We start from the raw sequence: 9,779 nt of genomic DNA, 5'->3' as shown, positions 1-9,779 counted from the left end.
CATCCCCCGCCCCCCCCCCCCCCCCCAAAATAAAGAGCCTTGAACACTAGAAGAGAAGCACCTATACCTAACAAGATTAAGTGAATCCCAAAATTGTAGTCATTTTATTTCTAACTTTCCATACGTAACCGAAGAATCGAAAAGATTCTTCAAGAGTTTCAGTCCCCAAAGTGCATGATAAATACCGCCAAGCCTAATACTGGAGAGGAAATTAAGTGAATTACTCCAGACACAAAGTATAGAAAGGTGTAAGTAAAATTAATCCTTGTTCATACATCGAAAAATTAATCCTTGTTCATACATCGGTTTCTCTGGTACGAAATGAGCCACTTCAAATGTGTTCATTGCTCTGGCCCAGAATAAGATTAATCTGGCATGAGCTACATGAGCCCCAAGTAGTTTACTGGATAAGTTGATAAGTCGGGCATTTCCGGCCCACCATACGAAACCAGTGGTTTCTTGGTCACGACCAACATAAGCTAAAGTTCCATTACAGAGCGTTTCCACAGGGTAGAACCTCCTCAAGGAATATAAGGTTTTCATGAGGCTGATATTGAGCCACCATCCAAGCATGAATACCTTCGTTTAAGAGAACATTTTTGGTGTAGAAAGTCTCAAATTTTGGATCTTCCATTGCACGAATTTCCTAAAAAATGCAGTCATAGGCACGTAGATTCAGGGCTAGACCAACTACTCCAAGAGCACTCATCCACAAACCAATTACTGGTACAAATAACATAAAGAAATGTAACCAACGTTTATTGGAAAAAGCAACAAAGATTTGGGACCAAAAGTGGTTAGCGGTAACCATTGAATAAGTTTCTTCAGCTTGAGTTAGGTTAAAAGCCCGAAATGTATTTGCACCATCACCATCTTCAAATAAAGTATTTTCTAGGGTAGCACCATGAATAGTGCATAGCAAAGTAGCACCCAATGTCCCAGCAACTCCCATCATATAAAATGGGTTCAATGTCCAATTATAAAACCCTTGGAAAAAGAGGATGAATTGAAATATAGCTGCTACACCAAAACTTGGCACAAAGAACCAACCAAATTAACCTAGTGGATAAATCAAGAATACATAAACAAAAGCCGCAATTGGACCGGAGAATGCGACTGCATTATAAGCTCGTAATTGAACAAATCAAGCGAGTTGAAATTGACATAAAATGAAACCTATTAGTCTGAAAGCACCGTGAAGAGCAACAAAAGTCAACAGACCGCCTAATTGACACCAACAAGTAAAATCTCCTTGTGCTTTAGGGCCCATAGTAACAACAAAGAGTGTGCTAAACTATTAGCAAGAGTAGAAACTGCAGCGGTTAAGAAGTTGCAGCCTTCCAAATAGGAACTTGCTAATCCAAGGATATACCATGAAGTTACAAAGGTTGTACCTGTAAACCAACCCCCTAAGGCAAAATAGGCCCAAGGAAAGAGAAATAGACCCGAACAACCTACAAAAATGAAACGGTCCCTCTGTAAAGAGTCATCCATAATATCAAATAAATCATTTTCATTTTTATAAATTTACCAAGGGCTATAGTCATAGTGATCCTCTTATTCAACTACTTCAACCATTTTCGAGCACCTCGTAGCATTTTCAGAACGTTGTGGCTTCTTTTAAATAGGTTTCAAATATAAAAAAATTTATTGGTCTTTAACTCGACGTAGTAAAGTAAAATCCCTGAACTCAATTCGGTTATCCTTTCCTATTCTTAATGACCACCTGAACCATGAATTGTCTTATGATTCATCAATCAAATAGACGCATCAATCAAAAGAACTGTTCAAGAAACAAGCAATCCCTTTTCTCACTACCGATATATTCCTCCCATTCCATCAACTAATCTTATTCTTAAATCCCGTTATGAAAATTAATAAAAATAAGAATTTGTATGTGTCTTAAACTACTACAATATCATATATTTTATTGCTTTCTATTTTACCCTTTCATTTTCTTTTAATAAACCTCATATTCCATTTATCTTATTCTATTATTTATATTTAATTAAATTAATAGGGTATTGAATTTAATAATAGGAGACTATAAATAAAAGTCTATTTCTTGCATCCATTTTCCATTAGATTATCGGGAAAAAATATTGTATGTATCCATATGGATGGAAATATTTGTTACATGAAACCATTATCTGATAGATATCTATCTACGTACCTAAAATAGATACTTATAAATTATGAAATATATATAATAAAATAGAAAGGGATCTTGTCTTGTGTTCTGGAATCAAAGAAAGGTGTTTTAAAGGCCTCTTATGTATGTTGTGCTTGGAATAAATCTTTCGCTGTAAAGTAAGGGAATGGAATGGCATTCCTATACAACATATAGAAACAAGAAGATTTATTTAGAATATCGAAAGATTCTTGCGTAGTCCAGAGAAATATGAAAATGAAAAGAAAAAAATCCACTGTTCCAATTTTATCTCTAATCAAATTTTAATATCAGAATAGTGGATATAGTTATGATTCAATGGGTTAGGTCCACTTACTTTTTCTTTCGTTGATTTCTAATTGATTTGATTGGAATAATAGAATAAATTAATAGGAATATTTGGAGATTCAAGTAGACAACTTAGCATTATTCATTATAAACTTATCATTATAATATTTATCACAATATAATAAACACAATAACAAATGTTCAACTTTATAACTATAATTACTAGAAATTACTACACTTCATCAGTATTTAATAGAATTTCAATATAAAAATTAATTATATTACAATTACATTTTATGGTTTGTTAATTTTTTATTACAAATGGCAACAATATATCTATAAATATGAATACTGCCATTGGAATTTTATGAAAAAACCAAAGCCCCTTATCGGATTTGAACCGATGACTTATGCCTTACCATGGTGTTACTCTACCACTGAGTAAAAAGGGCCCGTTTACTTCAACTCCAGAATAAGCTGCTAGTTACTATGAGTTTAGTGTATATACTTATTATATGTTATATGTCTATAGACATATCTTATACGTTTATACATTATAATCTATGTAATAGATATATCTTAGACACATAGTGGGTCATTCAGGAATGCTCAATTTGATTTACCTAGTGAGTATAGAATATACTAGTTAGTGTAGGTAAAAAAAGGTCTATTGATACTGGATTTGATAAATATCAATGCAATGAATTGTTTTTAGACTGGCCGAACCTAATTTCTTTCCATTATTTTCCATTATAGCGAAATTCGTTTGAATGATACATATATCTACCAATTCAACATAGCTCCAAAATATTTTATCGAAGCAACCGCTGATAAAGAAATTCGGCTTGTCCTCTGAACCGAAAAAAATTTAGAGAAAAAAATTCAATAACTTATCATTTTTTTTATTTGAATTTCCTATCTTAGTGTGAGGTAGAAATATGCTCGCCTGATCTTAACAATGAATAAATCGATGCATGAAAGTGTAAGAATGGGGTTTAATTCCTCTTTCTGGTAGACCAATTACTCACCAAAAAGTGCTATCCTTTGTATTAATTCATACCATTCCCATTCTATTATATTGTATATTGACAATTTCAAAAAACTATTCATACTATGAGCATAGTATGATGGCAGTCGGGCAAGTATGCCCCCATCATCTAGTGGTTCGGGACATCTCTCTTTCAAGGAGGTAGCGGGGATTCGACTTCTCCTGGGGATAAGGTACTATGAAAGGAAGTTGATCATGGACTATCAATAAGCATGAAATTGCTTCTTCCTATCCTGGGTTGAGCGGTTAATGGGGACAGATAGTAAATTCATTGGCAATATGTCTATGCTGGTTCAAATCCAGCTCGGCCCAATAATTTGCCAATCTACCATGATATAACCCATTTGTTCTTTTCCCAAAATGCTCGATCCCAATAGGAAAAAAAGTAAAAGTTTTTTATATATCTTTGCCACTATTTAGTTACTCTATTAATTTTTTTTTTCCAACAAAATTTGATTTTTCTAATGATCTAGATTCATATCAGGATTGGTAAGTGTAAAGGCTAAGGACAAAAGTAAAATAAAGAAAAACAAACTTTTTCATTGAAAGATTGATTATCCAATTGATTTGGCAATAACAAAAATATTATTGGTAATCCACGCCACTTTCGCTAAAGCGCATATCCATATGGATAGAAATATATCACTTGCTTCTCTATTCCAATATGACAATTCTAATCAAAAATCTAAATCGAAAGTGTTTGAATGAAATCATTAATAATAGGTATACTGTACACTTTATTTTATTACGTTATTTCCCTGGGATTGTAGTTCAATTGGTTAGAACACCACCCTGTCAAGGTGAAAGCTGCGGCTTCGAGCCTCATCAGTCCCGATGGATCCAACTCCAATAAAATAACAAAAATACACCAATTCGTCTATCCATTTTTCTATGAAAGGGAGTACAAATAATTGAATTTCATTCCCAACCAGATCCATCATTTTTTTCATTTCGATTGTTTGTTTAGATTTGGTTAAAATCAACGGTAAGGTAAGTGTAAAGGCGGTTAGATGATACTTCATCAGATGATTGTACAAGGAAGGCGGTAAGTTATAGAAAAAAAGAATGGAAAAGAATGATAAATCAAAATTTAAATTAATATAAGGAATTTCTGATTGGATCAAGAATCAACCTTTGAAGTCGGTATGGATAAAAGATCTTCCTATGTTATACTATTCAATTTTTGATGATGAATTGATTCGATAGCCTAGATATTTTTATTTATGACATTCAATCGACTTGATTACATCGAGACATAATTCATCCCATTGAATTTACAAATGAAAGATTTATCATCTCTATGGGATTAAATCCCGAGTTATTGCTAATTAAAGAAAAATGAAACGATGATTGCTACTGCACTGTTCATTCTAGTTCCTACTGCTTTCTTACTTATAATATACATAAAACCAGTAAATCAGAGCGATTAATTTGAATTAAACTTGACTTTTTAGTTCTTGTCAATGATTGAAGAAAAGAAATAAAACAAAAAAGATTCCAATTTCACGTATTAAATGAATGAAATGAACAAAATAGGATCAGCATTATTCTATGAGAGATGATAGTATGGTAGAAAGAAAAGTTCATATTTTTCTTTCTACCATAATATCTAGTATTGCCATTGTACTGTATAAAGTTTATTGTCTAAAGATATAGGTTAATTTAATATATATCAATCTACATTATTATCTTCATATATATAGATATCAATTCCATATGTAAATTACATAGTGTCGTGTCCCAATTCTATTTCTTCATCTAGTTCTATTTAATTTGTATTTATTCCAATTAATAATCGAAACTAATCAAAAGAGAACTCTTATTCGTATGATTCTAATTCCTGTATTTTGGATTATTTTTAATATGAATCCCAATATCCATTGAAAGAAAGAAAAAAACCAATGAAGGAAAAAAGGGTATGGATAAAATAAAAGCAAGTAATATGTTTATTAGCATTCCGACAAAGAAGTAATTGATTGAGCAATTGACAGAGGTTCCGAGGGGTTCCGTGGGAACTACTTCGGATTTCAAAAAGGATTAGTAATCCTCATCGATTTTTAACCTTTGAACCATGATATGAAATGAGTTCAATAAAGCAAGCATAGCATAAATAAAATCTATAAAATAATAAACCACATAATAAAACAGGCGGTAAGTGTGCAATATGTGACTCGCCCAAGGCAATATTTTATTATATGGAGTTGTAGTATCTTGTTGGACAACCACTATGTTGTTTCCCATAAAAAAATGTGTATCCATGTAATAACAGATTTCTTTTCTATTTGAACAGTAAAAAAAAAATTGAAAAAAAAAAGGTTCTGTTCTAATCCATTGACACAAATAGTTCACGATAGAAAATTTGGGAAATATTGTTTCCTAACTTTAAAAAGTGTAATTTTTACCATAATGAGCATGTATTTCTAGATTTTATTGTAATAGTGTTTGACCCAGGAGAATTGGTTTGGTTGCACTTACGAAAGGAAAGGTTTCCTAAACAAAGAAAGTCAAAGCTCATGCCGCCTATGGATGGACTTTTTCAAGTTTTGGAGCAGAATAACAAGAATGCCTACAAGCTTGATTTACCGGGTGAGTATAACATGAGTGCTGCATTTAATGTTGCTGATTTAACTCCTTTTGCTGCAGGTGATGATCTTGATTTGAGGACAAATCCTTTTCAAGAGGAGGGGAATGATGTGATTCCACCCGAGCCCGCTCAACCGATAACCCGCTGGGATGCTGACTCGACACGGATGAAGACTAGGCCAATCACAAGAGCTCAAATTAAGAGATTTAAGGACAACCTGGAAGTATTTATACAGGGGGTAATCAATCTCAATAGAGCTTGTCCATACTTGAAGATACAAAGCCTATTCTAAGCATCCAAGTGGTGGAAGCCGATACGGACCCGAGTGACGGTTTTGGTACATTTTTGGAGTCCGAGAAGCATGAAATGGTTCCAATGCTTTATGGGTTCAATACATATGCCTAAGAGGTCATGGAATCAAGTTAAAGCAGCCTCAAATGCAATCAAAAAGGGCTTGTACGGACAGCTTCAACAATTTGGCCGAATTTGCTGTATTGCTTGCTGGCTTTACTGTATTTTACTGTATTAGCCTTTTCTTATTTTTCCAAGCATGGGCAACGTGTGGGCCTTCATATTCAGTTTATTTGGCATCCTACAAAGCATCTAGAAGCTGATTTGGAGCTCAATTTGGTCAAAGATTGGTCAAAGTCAACTTAGTCAAAAAGCTAGTATTATAGTTTCCTAATTTGATTCTACTTTTTGTTTTAGGAAATTACCATTACTTTTTAGTTTTTATTTATTTATTTTCTGGAAAAATAAGGTTAGGAAAGTTATTATTTTATTATTTTCATTGTAAATTAATTAATTCCTAATTCAAAATAAAGGAATTAATTAATCCAAATTAGATTAGGAAAGGAGTGAGAATTTCGGCCACCATAGAACTCTTTATTGTGTGGCCTGTTTTACCTAGGGTTTTTAGGGTTTACTTTGTTTCTTTCAAAGCCTATTTAAAGGCTTATTTTTCAATATGAATAGAACTTTGATTTGATTAAGAAAATACTTGTGAGATTAATTATCTCTTTGTTCTTTGAGAACACCTAAAACACCATTAGAGAATTGGTTGTTTTAGCTTGACTTATCAATAGGTTTTCCATCTCCTATTGTGGCGTCTACATTATACCAAGGTTTCTAACCACAGGTTGGTTAGGGGTTGAGGTCCATTCCATTAGAACTTGAACTTAATTAAAGATCCGGGCTAATATAATACGGGGTTTAGGAGCAGGTCGTCCTAGGTTCGTATCATGTAACGCGTTGGGATTATTTAGCTACTGTTGAAAATGTGGTAATCTTGCCACCTTGTGCAAACCAAAATCCACCAAGGTTTGCACCCTCTTTCTTTCTTTGTAAGAAATATTTTGTCGAATGACCTAATAGAATATTTATGTCTATATTTTATATTCCTGTTAATGTCTTTTGAATGCCTAAGTTTTATTGTATTTAGCTTAGGAATGATCTCTTTGTTGGGTATTGATTTGATTTTGTAAAATGGCTATGTGCTGGAAACAGTGTTTCCAACAACATAGGTCCATTGTTGGGGCTGGAATTTCCTGGGTCTTTAGAACCCGGTTATAATTTTTGGATATGTTATAATAGACATGTGAAAGAATATATATAAAAAATAATGACTCAAAACGGACTTGGAAAGCCTAAGATATATAGGTTTCGACTTGGCATAACTGCTGTGATTTCCAGCAGTTATGGGCCACAGGTTTGGGAAGAATTGAAGGCCTTAACCAATTCCTTTGGACCGGGTCTTCTCCATATTTTATCCTTAATATTTCGAAATGCCATATGTAAAACATCAGACAATTTGGATGAAGATATCCCAGCATTTCATCAGGTCAAACTAGTATTACCTGATTTGGAAGGAGACAGTTTTTGGAATTCAAATTCTTGCCAACCTTTGCCATATTTGTACACTTACATGTGCAGCTGGTATTTGAACATTTTTTTTATTAAATTATTGGGGGGGGGGGGGGAAATTTGTATTTTGAATTTTAAAAAGACTTTGTTTCATTTCACACATACTTCACATGTGTGAACCAAGTTTTGTATCTATATTATGCAACAAATGAATGTAATGAAGAATTATTGTGCTATCTAGTTGTCAGGCTTACTCTAGCATTTTCTCTTCTTCTTCATCTTCTTCTTCTTCCTTCCAAACTAAAACCCTAACAAAACTCAATATCATCATACCAAAAACAAATGCAAAAATCACCTAAATACCAAACTGAAAACTAGATTAAAGGTTATGCACAAGACTAACATCTTGTGTACAACACTCTTGGCGAAGTGAACCCAAAAACCACACCAAACTCCAACAGCTACTATGTTCACATAAGCCATAACCGTAAATGGCCTGGAGCAGTTGGAAAATATTCAAGTGCCTAAAAGAGCCAGCTATATCAGAGTAATTATGTTGGAGTTGAGTCGTATAGCTTCTCATATGCTATGGCTCAGCCCTTTTATGGCAGATATTGGTGCACAAATGCCTTTCTTCTATATTTTCTAAGAAAGATAATTAAAAAATGATCCATTCAAAGATGCCACCCCTATGAGAATGATGCATAATTATTTTCATATCAGAGGAGTAGTTGCTGATCTACCTCATGGCTGGATAGATAAATGTTTGGATTTTTACGATTATTTTTTAACAAGAATCGCTGAATATCAAAAACTTATTACATGAAATCCTATTTTTTTAGAACAAGTTGAAGGAGTGGGCATTATTGGTACAGAGGAATTAATAAATTGGGGTTTATCAGGACCAATTCCGTGGGCTTCTGGAATACAATGGGATCTTCGTAAAGTTGATCATTATGAGTGTTACGATGAATTTGATTGGGAACTTCAGTGGCAAAAAAAAGGAGATTCGTTAGCTCGTTATCTAGTTTGAATTTGTGAAATGTCAGAATCCATAAAAATTATTCAACAGGCTTTGGAAGGAATTCCAAGAGCTCCACATGAGAATTTAGAAATCTAATACTTTGATAGACAAAAGAATCCTAAATGGAATGATTTTGAATATTGATTTATTAGTAAAGAACCTTCTCCTACATTTGAATTACCGAAACAAGAACTCTATGTGAGAGTCGAAGCCCCAAAAGGAGAATTGGGAATTTTTCTGATAGGGGATCAGGATGGTTTTCCTTGGAGATGGAAAATTCGCCCATCAGGTTTTATCAATTTGCAAATTCTTCCTCAATTAGTTAAAAGAATGAAATAGGCTGATATTATGATGATACTATGATACGAACCTAGGACGACCTGCTCCTAAACCCGTATTATATTAGCTCGGATCTTAATTAAGTTCAAGTTCTAATGGAATGGACCTCAACCCCTAACCAACCTGTGGTTAGAAACCTTGGTATAATGTAGACGCCACAATAGGGGATGGAAAACCTATTGATAAATCAAGCTAAAACAACCAATTCTCTAATGGTGCTTTAGGTGTTCTCAAAGAACAAAGAGATAATTAATCTCACAAGTATTTTTTTTAGTCAAATCCAAGTTTTATTCATATTGAAAAATAAGCCTTTAAATAGGCTACAAATCCACGAAATAAAACCCTATAACATAAAGAAAACCAGCCACCACACATAAAGAAACCTAGTTGGCTGAAACTATACTTCCTTTCCTAATCTAAGTTTGATTAATTAATTCCTTTATATTAAATTAGGAATTAATTA

The 9,779-nt window shown here is 33.3% G+C and overlaps 2 pseudogenes; one reads left to right on the top strand and one right to left on the bottom strand.

The window, feature by feature from the left end:
* Window positions 1-479: 479 nt before the first annotated feature.
* Window positions 480-1,547, bottom strand: LOC132804135 (photosystem II D2 protein-like; annotated as a pseudogene).
* A 2,038-nt stretch (window positions 1,548-3,585) lies between these two features.
* On the top strand, window positions 3,586-9,340 carry LOC132804199 (NAD(P)H-quinone oxidoreductase subunit H, chloroplastic-like; annotated as a pseudogene).
* Window positions 9,341-9,779: the final 439 nt, after the last annotated feature.

The sequence above is a fragment of the Ziziphus jujuba genome, chromosome 6, assembly GCF_031755915.1.
Source record: "Ziziphus jujuba cultivar Dongzao chromosome 6, ASM3175591v1".
In the NCBI taxonomy this organism is placed as follows: Eukaryota; Viridiplantae; Streptophyta; class Magnoliopsida; order Rosales; family Rhamnaceae; genus Ziziphus; species Ziziphus jujuba.
The sequence above is the reverse complement of the archived record's forward strand: the minus strand, read 5'-3'. Positions and strand labels throughout refer to the sequence as shown.